The sequence below is a fragment of the Xiphophorus maculatus genome, chromosome 8 (genome assembly GCF_002775205.1).
Source record: "Xiphophorus maculatus strain JP 163 A chromosome 8, X_maculatus-5.0-male, whole genome shotgun sequence".
In the NCBI taxonomy this organism is placed as follows: domain Eukaryota; kingdom Metazoa; phylum Chordata; class Actinopteri; order Cyprinodontiformes; family Poeciliidae; genus Xiphophorus; species Xiphophorus maculatus.
The window spans coordinates 16,198,667-16,210,653 of record NC_036450.1 but is presented as its reverse complement, the minus strand read 5'-3'; the positions used below and the strand labels follow the sequence as shown (position 1 = coordinate 16,210,653).

Genomic DNA, 11,987 nt, shown 5'->3' with positions numbered 1-11,987 from the left:
AATGACTTGGAATCTTCTTGGAGGGTCTCGTTGGCACTGCAGGGTGCCAAACCGTGGATAATGTTAGGGGATATTTACATTGATGTAAATATCTAGTTTCAACTGTAAGACAAACACAATATTTTTATGGAAAGAAATAGTTATTGCCCTCGCAATTCAAAATGTCTTCACTCAAGACTTTTTGTAGAAAAGTAGAGTGAAGACTCACTGTGTGACCTTCTTGTGGCTGTGAATGCAACTGCCACTGTTCCTTAATTGAGCTGAAACAAGTTAAATGTATAATCTTGTATTAATAATTAATATGTAATTATTTATACAAAATTATTTATATACGTTCTCCATGTCTAAAGGGACAACGTGCAATGATTGCTTTCTTCGCTGTCTAATTTAGTTTGGAATTATAATTGCAGAAAACATTCCTTATAAGCTGGACTCCTCATATAAGAGTTGTTCCAATACTCGCTGCAGGACTTGTGTTCTCCAGAATGTAAAAACAGTAGGAAACATCATTTTAGACACATATATTCATACTGCAGTGCCTTTGATCTGTAGCCCTTCCAGACATAAGAGGAGCTTTTTGCAATAGAGCCTCTTTCTTCATGGATCATTACAATTTCTAATAAGGCATCTTCCAGCAACAGATTCACAGAAGTCATTCAATATATTTTGAATTAATTGCTATTTGTTTAGATCACCTGCACATATTGGAAACTCTTTGGAACATTGTGCATATGTGCGCAAAACTGAAATTGATATTCATATAATAACTCCTTACATGTCACCCAAAGAAAACTTAGATACAGGTCAATGGGTCCCAAAGGACACCTGTGTCCTCATGACAGTTTTAACCTGAAAGCCGTCTTATGACATTTTTTTCTTTTCGCGAGATATCTTATCTTGCCAGACTGAGATTAACCTCCCACTCTCGCAGGTATGGATTATACCAAAAAAGATGTATCTGAATTATTGCGTTCAAACCTTTGACTAAATTAGACAGCAGTTCATGATCTGTTGATGATCTGGATAATTTAATTGAATTAACTTGTGCATCTTTATATAAGCTGTTATGTCTATTTACATCTCTATTATTTGACTGACAACATTTCAATAGGAGTTAGCATGATAGCACATTGTTTGAATTAATATTTTCTTACTTTTTTTTTCTTATGTTTGCATGTCCTAATTTTCTAATTCTTGCATTCCATCCTATCAGGAATTAGAAGTTAGGCACACAGGCTGGTCATATTTTGAACTGTGTTTAGCTACTGATACACAGAGAGAGATCTTTATTTGGTTTAAGACTGTGATGATGGTGAAGAAATATAATGGAACTTCTTGAATTACAGCCTGTATTGATTAGGAATAAGCTCTATCACATTATGGTAGAATGAGAAGGTAGTGGAAAGTATTTAACATTTCAGTTAACTGACATCATGGCTTTTTAGCAATCTTAAATTTTCACTAGCTGAAAATTATTGCTAAGTAACTGCATAATACTGTTGTTGGATAGTCCTAATTTTTAGTAAGTCCTAATTATTAATTTTTAGTAATTAGGACTAAAGAAAATCCTATTTGCTGTAGCTTTCCTATAAGGGCAACATTTCTCTATAACTTATATCACGTCTTAGCTTTTTCTTTACTTAAATTGTGTATATTTGCGCACATACGTTTATGCAATTATTAATCATGTTATGATTTCATGTGACGCTTTTTTTTCTTACCTAAATGAATTAGGTAAGATGTATTTATCTGCTTTATTTTAGTTCCTTTCTTTTTGAAGGGCCCTTCAAAAAGAAAACGAAGGAATGGTGCTATGCAAATAAACTCATTGACAGACCAAGTAGATAGTCTCAATAAGTTTAAGAGTGATTCTCACTCCTAGTTTGTATGTTTCTTTTACTATTATTATTGCAATTTAACAAGGCAGCAGTGAAAAATGCAGCAAATGCATTGTTGATAAATAATAAAAGCAAATTATAGTATGCGTTTCTTTTTAAACTTTAAGCTCACAGGTCAAAGTAAAAATTTAATAAATCAAAAGTAACCCAAAGCTTTAATTATTAAGTGTAAATGCAGGCTGAATGCTGAATCTAACAGCTAGTCAGATAGTCTGCTTGGTTTTCCTCCATTCTTCCACCACCCCAGCTTGCCCCACCCTTACATAAAATTTCTATGAATTTCACGTTTGAAAATTACATGTGAAAACAACATACCACAACTAAGACTCACATGTAGTACATACAAATTTAACCATTGAAATTATGTGTCACATGGAAAAGCAGATGTATACACAAAGATTTTACATATAGGTTTCACAGATTTCCAGATAGGACACACATGTGTTCACAAATTTACCACATTTTGAGGAACAAAATACTTTAAATAGGAACCATATGTGAACACATGGAATTCATGGGGCTTTTCTGTTGGTGCATGGGCTCCAAGGTCAGAGATCCTTTTCTCACTCATGACTCAAAACTTAAGTGTCGAGAGATGAGCTCATCACTCATGTTGAATGATAACATCAGAGATAGAGCTAAATTAAAGTAATCAAAGCATATTTAAACATTTCCACAAGAGTTTCCTTACTGACATATTATTGTGGTTTAAGTGAAAACTATTTTATAGTTTGTCACACTGCCTTATTTCTCAATTAGTTGAAATCAAAGAGCTTTCAGAAAGCTCTTTGCACAAAGGGTATCACTGCCTCCTGATTCCATTTCCCATACAAGAAGTCACCATTTTCTGAACAAATAACCACCATATACAAACATAACAATTCAAAGCTTGATGAAAGATTCAGTTTGTTTTGCTAATAGATGCGAAAAAACTGTTCAGTAGATTAACAAAATAAAAGAGCAAAAGCTAGTCTTTGACATGGCTCTGTGCTTTGCTATCAGATGGACAGTTCAGTACACCTCAGGCAGCTGAAGAATGGGGAGTAGGTTTTGCCATAAAAAGGTCAAGCCAATTACGAGTCTTGCTGAAAGCAAATTGCTCCACTATCAGAAGTCTCCATCTAAATGTTAAAAGTTTAAGAGTATGTTTTGGAAATCCCATCTTCTAAATGACACTACTATTCTGCAGCTCACGCTCAGCTTTCCAATATTGTGTTGTTTTTTCCCATGTGGTATGAAAAAGCCTCAAAGGGTAAGAGTCTGCTGATAGGTGATGATGAGACAGGTGGTTTGAAGGGGGAGTCAGATACATGTAAAGCAACTGACATTCCTTTGCTAGTAGTTTTGCAATCAAGATTATGTGACTGTGACAACTCGTCTGACTCTTGTGTCACCCTAACAAGTCATATCACCATTACCCCTAAAAGTGTGAATGCCTGGTAGCTCCCCAACATGTGTACACTAACTGAGCAGGCTTGCTCACTTTTCCTGTTTTGCCTCTATGTTCATACAAAATCAACACTTTGTAGAGTTGCTTTGTGTCCAGTGGAGATGCACCCTCTGCAGAAATGCCCCCATACAGCCGATAACCCGATAGCAAATTCATTTTAACAAAGTATGAAAACACAGGCATAAGTTTTACTCCAATGACTACTTTGCAGATGTGCCTAAGCTGCTGGATTTACTCAGTCGCTGCACTCAAAAATGTAATAAGTCATAACTGCACAAAGCTTAGTGAAAACCAACCAGAGATATCATGTCTTCAAAAAGAGTTTTTTTTTTGTTGTTTTTTTTTTACATCCATTCACCTGAACAGATTATCTGCAATCTATAGGTTGTGAGGTGGATCTCCATGGAAAGTAACATTTGAAAACATTTGAGGTTGGAGAAGCAATGCCCCTTAAAGCCATCCCTGATTCAGTTTTATAGTAGGGTACATTTTCCTGTTGAAATAGATCACTGCCATTAGCTAACACTGTTTACATTAAAAAGTGCACCTGGTCTGCAACAATGTTTAGAAGGTATATTCCAAATGGATGACAGGATGAAGGTTTCCCAGCAAAGCATAGACCAAAGCATCACAGAGCCCCAGTCAGGTTGCATACTTCCTATAGTGGATTGTGGTCCTATGTATTTCTGAGGTAAGCAGTTCAAAAACAGCCCACCATTCATGTGATGGAAAAGAAAATGGGATTTATCACGCTAGCTTACATTTTTCTATTGCTCCATGCCCCAGTTCTAATGTTCACATGCCCTCAGCTGGGGTTTTATGGTGGGGGGCAGAGGTGGGAATGAGCACCCTAATTGGTCATGCAGCCTCACACTTGACAAACTGCTTTGACTGTGTATTTTGACACCTTTCTGTCTAGCATTGGCTATTTCAGCAATTTAAACTACAACAGCTCAGGCCACACTTCACTCACCATGTGCATCAGTGAGCATTATAAAAACCCACAATCCTGTTGATCACTGTTTCTACTTTCAGCCACTTTATTAAGTGCTGTTACTGCAGATCATAAATTCCCCACAAGAGCTTGGATTTTGAAGATGATCTTACCCAGTCATCTTGCTATTACAATAGCGATCTTGTTAAACTTTTTCAAATCTCAATGCTGGCCCAGTTATCTTGGGGCTTCTCTCATGCAAACTTTAAGGACAGAAATGTTCACATACTATCAAATTATATCATAAAGAGATTATCAGCATTATAATCCTCTTGTCACTGCTCATAATGATATGGCTTGTTTGTGTAGATTTTTTTGGTTGAGTTTTACTAAGATTACAATTGGATCATCTACTCTGAAATGTGGATGACCCCCAACCTCACTACTACTCTGGTGGACTCTGGAATGTTTCCTGAACATGTCCAGGTGCAGACTGGGTAGATGCAGAAGATATATTGGTTATGATTTTAATCATCTCTTGTATTGACCTTTTTCATGTGACGTCACATTCTTCAGAGAGCAGCCCACTCTGCCATGACGGATGTCAAAACAAACAACCTATGCGCCTCTGTATAGCTTGTCAAAAAACGAACAGTTGCTAGGCTAATACTGTTTTAATTGGTTGATTACACTATAATAAGGGCCGTAGCAGGCTGTGCATTTGGCTGCACAGACCAAAAAGGATGCAAACCAACTTGCTTCTTTTGTATGCTTTTAAGTCTGCCCCCGTGTAAGGGGAAACACAATTTATGAAATACTGGTGTAAGTCATGTGGCCTGAATTCAGGCAAAGTCTGTGATTTCATTAAATCAACAGAAAAGAGAAGGTATAGGTTGATTTCTAAGCTAGGTTGCTAGATTTACATTGTGGACTTAAGTAGTTAGTATGGTGATATTTATTAATTATTATGAATTAAAGTTTATTTATCAGTTAGTGTTCAAAGTTATTAAGCCAGGCCTAAAAAAAATGGCACATCAAAGTCAACATTTGTGGCTTGTTTTGATAAAATACCTGTCTGATGTTCTTGCATTTAAGTAACACAGTGCTATATTTGTGGGAGGACATACATTTTCACAATGTAGCTAAAAGTAACAGATGGAAATGATATAAAGGGGCCATGGATTTAAAGCAGCAGAAGTATATGCCCTCCTTTTCACCTTGCTATCTGACAATTTCTATCAAAATGAACTGTCAAAAAATGTAGCCAGGGATATAGAGAAGTAAAGGAATGGATGGATATGGCACATGTAAAGAAATGGTAAAAAAGGAAGTGTTGTGCTGAGAGTGAAATATTAAAAAGCTTTGGTCTCAGGAATTAGCTAAGAATGTTTATATTTTACCCATGAATTAGCAGGAATGTTACTTGGTAGAAATTTAGTTGAGGAATTACTCAATGATTGTACAGCTTAACTAATTGCTAATCAACAAATGGAAGAGTGACTTCAAGAGCTCTTCTAAAACCAATGCTACACCTCATTACATTTCATTAGGTGACACACGATACTCATTTAATACATAAATGCAAAACTGAAGTCTTACTTAGCCAAAAGTTCCTAATGTCATTTCTGTTTAAAATTAGTTACATTTATATTGATCAATAGTAATACTAAGAGAAAACTCACAGATGCTTGGAGAATGACACACTTTATGGAAATTTATTTTGTGACTAGAAAGCCTGATCCATATTTGTTAATTTTACCATTCCTAAGATTGTAGCACTCTGTCTGTCACAAATGGGAGTGTGTGAAGGCTAAAATGACCAAAACGCTAAGTGGGAAAGAAGGTTCATGAAGTCAAAAGAAAAAAGAAACAGAAAATCACATGAACACAGTTTCAGATTTGAAAGGTACAACACATAAAACAATTTGCTCTGACCCATTAATTGGTTTGATTGACACGAGGCATGTTTGAAAAAAAAAGACTGTTGGGCAGAAAGTTTTTTTACTGTATTATTCCAACAAACATCACACTTGTGCTTTTGTTTTTGGATCATGCGTGCCTCCTGCTGTGAAAACAGATTAGAACTGCAGGAGCTAAGAGAGCAAAGAGATGTATTCAGAGGAAAACACATACCAAGGTGAAACTACATTCTGTGCTTTTTTTCTCAAATTATTTTTAAAAGTGTAGACAAGCATGATTTAAAAAAAAAAAATCTTACTAGCCAAAAATCAATAAAAGCGTATTCCAGGAAGATAATTTCCATTCTGATTTTTCAAAATTTCTAATTAGGTAGAGACATGCTCTAAGGTTGAAGTTCCCATTGGGATAGTGTGATAGGTGTGTCTAAAAGTGTTCACATGCACTTTGAGGCAAAACTATCACCATGCCATCTGTAGTCTCTCCACAGGAACATAACCAGCACTATTTATTGCACATATGATTACTGGGTGGTGTTTTCTTTCCTTTTTTCTTTTATGAGCCATCTGCTCAGGAGAGGTGACAAGGGACTTGTGAAACGGAATACTGTAGCATATTGATTCTCTACTTTAACACAATGAAAGACATTCTTGGCCCTGGTATGTATTTTAATTGTGTGACGTAAATCTGAAAAATCTAGGGCGGTTCTCCCCATCCCATACAAATGGAGTTTAATATATCTGTATATTAAAAACAGTAATATCAACTCAGCCAAAAAAAATGTACTAGAAAATACACAGGCATTAACTTCATGCTCCTGATTTCTTAGTGTTTCACCCACATCTTTGTCTGAGAACGTTTTGTCTTTTGTAGTGTAACCCGCAATTAGTAAAGGACTTTTATTTTTGCGGGCCCACTTCCCGTGTTGCGCAAACTCTGCTAGCTTATTTAAAGTCCCGCCTCCAGTGCGCAGTTAAAGATCCTCACCTGTTTCCACTTGCTGTTGGCGTCTTCCTCAACAATTCCTCCAAAAATCTTTAAATCTACTGATTTGATTGCTGGGTGAGTTTGTTATTTGATAACAGTATTACTTTTTTATGTGGCACTTCTGCTCGATTGCTCATTGGAGTGTTGTTTTATTAGAATCACTGGCATTGTTTACCTGGACCGTCACCGGGATTCTGTCAGTGGTGATGGTGGCTCAGTACGCCCCACTCTCTTCTAGAAGGTAACTTGTTGCTGAATTTTGTGCGTGTTCTGACACATTTACATTGATGCTGAGGCACTGAAGTTTAAATAAAATTGATCAGAACAGAATGTAGCTACATTTAAGTTTGATATTGCGCAGTATATTTATTTATTTATTTTCCTTCCCTCACTCTGCTTGAGTATTTGACAATTAATTAATTAATTTTATTTTTCTTGATTGATATTTTGGAAGTGCCCTTTAACTTTAGCACTTTAACTTTAAATTGATTAGTTTGAAATGATTTTTTTTTTGTTTAGTTTTATTTAAATTATGGTTAATTTAACCTGATTGAAATGTTTGTTTAATTATTAGGAATCTAATTATTGCATTTGCACTTAGTATGCATAAACTAGATGTTTAAATTTAATAATTATTTCCTTTGTATTATATTTGTACATAATTGTTTTTGATAAAACACTTAATGGGTTTTCTGACCTTGTAGGTTGTATTTTTTTTTTTTTCCCCTGTTGGATCAGATTCTCATCTGGATCGAAAGATGGCGAGCTAGGAATGGACTATGGACTTTATGATTTGGAAATCAAGTTACTCTGAGTCAATTCTCATGTGTCTCATTGTGTTGCTGTACTTGTATGTTTTTTATTCAAATCACTTAACATATATTCACCAAAACTAAAAGCATTGCTCAGGCTCCTTAAAAGCCACTCTTCTGATGCTGCTTTTGTAGCCGCAGTTAGCTGCTTAGCCCATAACTGTTACAGTAGCATCTGATGTAAAGCAAATAGTGAATCCATCCCTTTTAGCAGGTGTCTTCCCCCAGAATTTGAAAACTTTTGGACCTCACTGCAGCATTGATTACTGTTAACAGTGCATGAGGATGAAAACAATTAATCAGCTTATGATTAATTATTAATGATTGGTTTATTAGATGAAATTTTTCCCAATCAACTAACTAATAACATATGCTTAGGCATTTTTTCAGTAGTTTGGCCACCATCCAGAAAAGGATGTCGATGGTCATCCTTAAGTGGGGCCAGCTATTTACACAATAAAAAAGATGGTGGAGCTATACCAGAATGGGAAAGAGAATTAGTCAAGGAACCTAAAACAAAATAAAAAGTCGCTAGGCTTGAATTTAAAAAGACCTTGGTAAATGTAGATCCAGAGGGAGCTGGTAACACAGTCTGGGTTCCGCAACAAGAAAAAAAGCATTGTTACCACAATGTTTACATTTAGTTTGTGGATCCTTACAAAAGAACTAGGACGTTTACCACAGGGATTTACCACAGACACATAAACTCAATAAGACAGAAATAAAGGGTAGAGACAATCAACAAAGAATTTTCATAATTTCAGTTCACAATCCATTTTAAAACAGACTCGTAGCTAGTGGAGGAAGGATACAAGAGGGTGATATGCTTTCATTTGAATATGTCAATTAAAAGATATGAAGCTGCATTTTGGACAATCATTTTGGATGTCGATAAAGAGCATCACAGTAATCAGTTCTTGAGTTGACAAAAGCATGCAAAGCCTTAAGAAATGCTTAACTTTAGCCAAAAACAACAATGTGGTAAAAATTTTGTTCCTAGACTAATAAATCAACTTGTTTGTTAGTCAAAGACTTTGCCAAAAAATTACACCCATATTTGTTAGTGTCACAAAATGTAAAAAAAAATACAAATATTTACATTTACTTTTGAACTTAAAACAGTGAATACATTAGAAAGTCTTAGAAAGGGAAGCAAAATTATCTCGGTTTAATCAGGTATTATTCTTCTGTGTGCACCATCTAAAGGCTCATGGGTTTGAAGAGTCACTGTAATCTGAACACAAGATGACTCAAATTGAGAGAACAAGAAGCAGGATTAAGTTGAAGCTACAATGGGACAACAGAACCGTTTACACTTCCCTGCACAGCTGTCACATTTTCTTTTTTTTTTTCTTTGTGATTGTAATTATAGATGGCCTGACAGGGCAAAAATGCTTGTAAAATGTCATGAGAGGTTGGACTAAATTTCACACTGTGGCACTGATCAGCATAAACACAAAATCAGCAGTGCCACTCAAAGGCTCATTTGGCAGAAGCCATGAAGTTTGGGCCAAAGATCAAAGACTTACTTTATGCTTGTCTTTGATTAAAATCTGTTCCTGGATATAAAGAATGACTGAGAAGGCAAATAATGACCACTTGATGGCAATTTGGATTACATGTCAAGAACTTACTGTATTTTGTCTGATGTACAGTGTTTGCTTTTACAGAATATGCCCCAAACGATATCCTGCTTCGAAAAGACCATCTAAGACAATAATTGACGTCTTTGTAGAATTTGTTCAAGGCTTTTTGCATGGACATTTGGGAGTGTTTTATACTTGCTGATGAAAATGTAAGACCAATCAAGTAACCAGTATCCACAATTATTAGGCAAGTGAGGATTCACTGATTATGCATATTTTCCAACTCCAAGCCGTGTGAACATAAATTCTTATTAGATTACACTATATCATGTCATTTTATTTGTGTATTGACAGAAGGTGTAGCCTAGGGAGATCAACACCCTATGTCAAGGTGTGCATAAACATTAGAAAATTTCTCCCAGTGGTGAAATGGTAATGTCAGTACTTTTCAAGAAGACCATAATTTTTTTCCAGGACAATTCTTCATTGAATGCACTTACTTAGTGGCTAATTAGTAACAGCCTAAAATAGGGAATTATATGTCCGTGTTTCTTCACCTAATCTAAACACTTTGAACACTTGCAGGCCCCTCCCAGATTGGAAATTTGCATCGACATGAAACTTAAATTGGAGTTAAGACATATTGGTCAGTGATTTAAAAAAAAAAAAAAAAAAAAATTCTTGTAATCGACAAAAGATAAGAGTGCAAAAGCATATGAAATAAAGTTCAAAATACATTCAAACATCCTGTATTCATAAAATGTGTATATTGATCTTCATGAGTGATCAAACAGTTGCAGAACAGTACCTATTCACTAAATATTGCACACATTTATTATTGTGATGTTTAAAGTAAGTAAAGTTGTGACAATCAAGAATTGAGAATTAATTTTCTAGGATAACACAAGAGATAGAATATGCCCCCATCTCATCATTAGAAAACTGCACATATATTTACTGTGAGATTATGCTACTACAATACAAGATCAAGTATTGTACTTCTTATACATGATTGTCATGGATGCCAATAAATGTAACAGTGGCTGTAATAGTAATAGTGGCTCTTGTTTTCTTTTTTTTGTACTTTAGCTGGTAAAAATAGAGAACATATCAGGTCTCGGGTCTTTAGGAGAGCAGTGCACAACCCAGTAGCAGCACCCATCTTTCATGCAGTGTTTTGCTTCACACCAGCTGTGCCCCACATCATTCCAATGCAAAATACACTGCCATTCTCTTTGCACTGTAGGTAAAAGTTTTGCATCATGATTCAGAATGCAGCATGCACTTTTTTTTTTGACTCAAGGCCTAAACAGGTATCAATAGTGTGGATAAGAAGTGCCTTTAAATGCACCCATGCTGCTTGGTTTCATTATACAATTACCCACAAGCCCAAAGCCACATGTGCCAAGTTCAATTATATGTCACTTGGTTCAATAAATGATTCCAAATGCTTTGATGCGTCAGACTGAACTAGCACAAGCTCAGGCAGCTCACTGAAGTCATAAGTCATGCACACCATTAGCTGATAAGTATTAGCTGACTCCTACAATCACCACTCACATTCAAACAAGTCAGTACAAGAGCCCTAATAATCTAACAAGCTGATGCTCTCCCTCCTCTGATCGTTTGTGCTGCCTACTTGTCGGCTGTTTTGCCACTTACATTTACTCCTGCTAGAGTACTCTGGATTACGACAGCAACACCTCCTGCTCAGCTGTCATGTTATAGAGCGCGAAAGTTCAAATCCCTGATTATGTATATCAAACAATTTAATTATGTGAATGTTCCCACAAGGTTCTAATTTTGTACTTATTCACGCAAATACAGAAGCAAACATCATTTTGTGATGCTAGCATTAATTTAAATAAGCTTTTATTTCCTTTTGGTTGCTCAGAATTTATCTTACTGCTCAAAAAGTAAGATGATCTTAAAACTTTGCCTTCTTTGCCCCGTAGGTGTAAACATCTCAAATGACCTATTCAAGCACTCACACCAGTGTTGACCTGTGTTTGCTTAAAATTTTGCAAATACATTTTTGACTTAATGCCCTTTAATCTCATCAACATTAAAGGGCATTTTCATCACCTCTTGCTAATCTGTACACTGCTTTCTGTTGTATGTTTAATCTGTATTATAGGCTTTCATGTGCATTAAAAAAACAGATTTCTTCCAGTGCATGTATTTACAACAGCTTCAAAAATATATATTTTTTACACTGGTTGGTACAGTGTTACAGAGCTAATAAATATCGATGCAACCCTATCTTTCAATCTGCCACATCTGCTGCCTGAACTGATGGGTTAATGAGGGGCACACATGTCCTGTCCTATTTCCTGCAATCAGCTCTCTCAGACATTTTGACAGGAGGCAATTATGGACAAAAAAACCCAGCAGGCTGCAAAA

The 11,987-nt window shown here is 35.7% G+C and overlaps 1 long non-coding RNA gene across 1 annotated transcript; it reads left to right on the top strand.

Annotated features, from left to right (window-relative positions):
- Window positions 1-7,174: 7,174 nt before the first annotated feature.
- LOC111609470 lies at window positions 7,175-10,612 on the top strand. Its single transcript, XR_002753139.1, has 3 exons — window positions 7,175-7,261; window positions 7,343-7,427; window positions 7,891-10,612. It is a non-coding gene; the product is annotated as an uncharacterized LOC111609470 (long non-coding RNA).
- The last annotated feature ends 1,375 nt before the right edge of the window (window positions 10,613-11,987 follow it).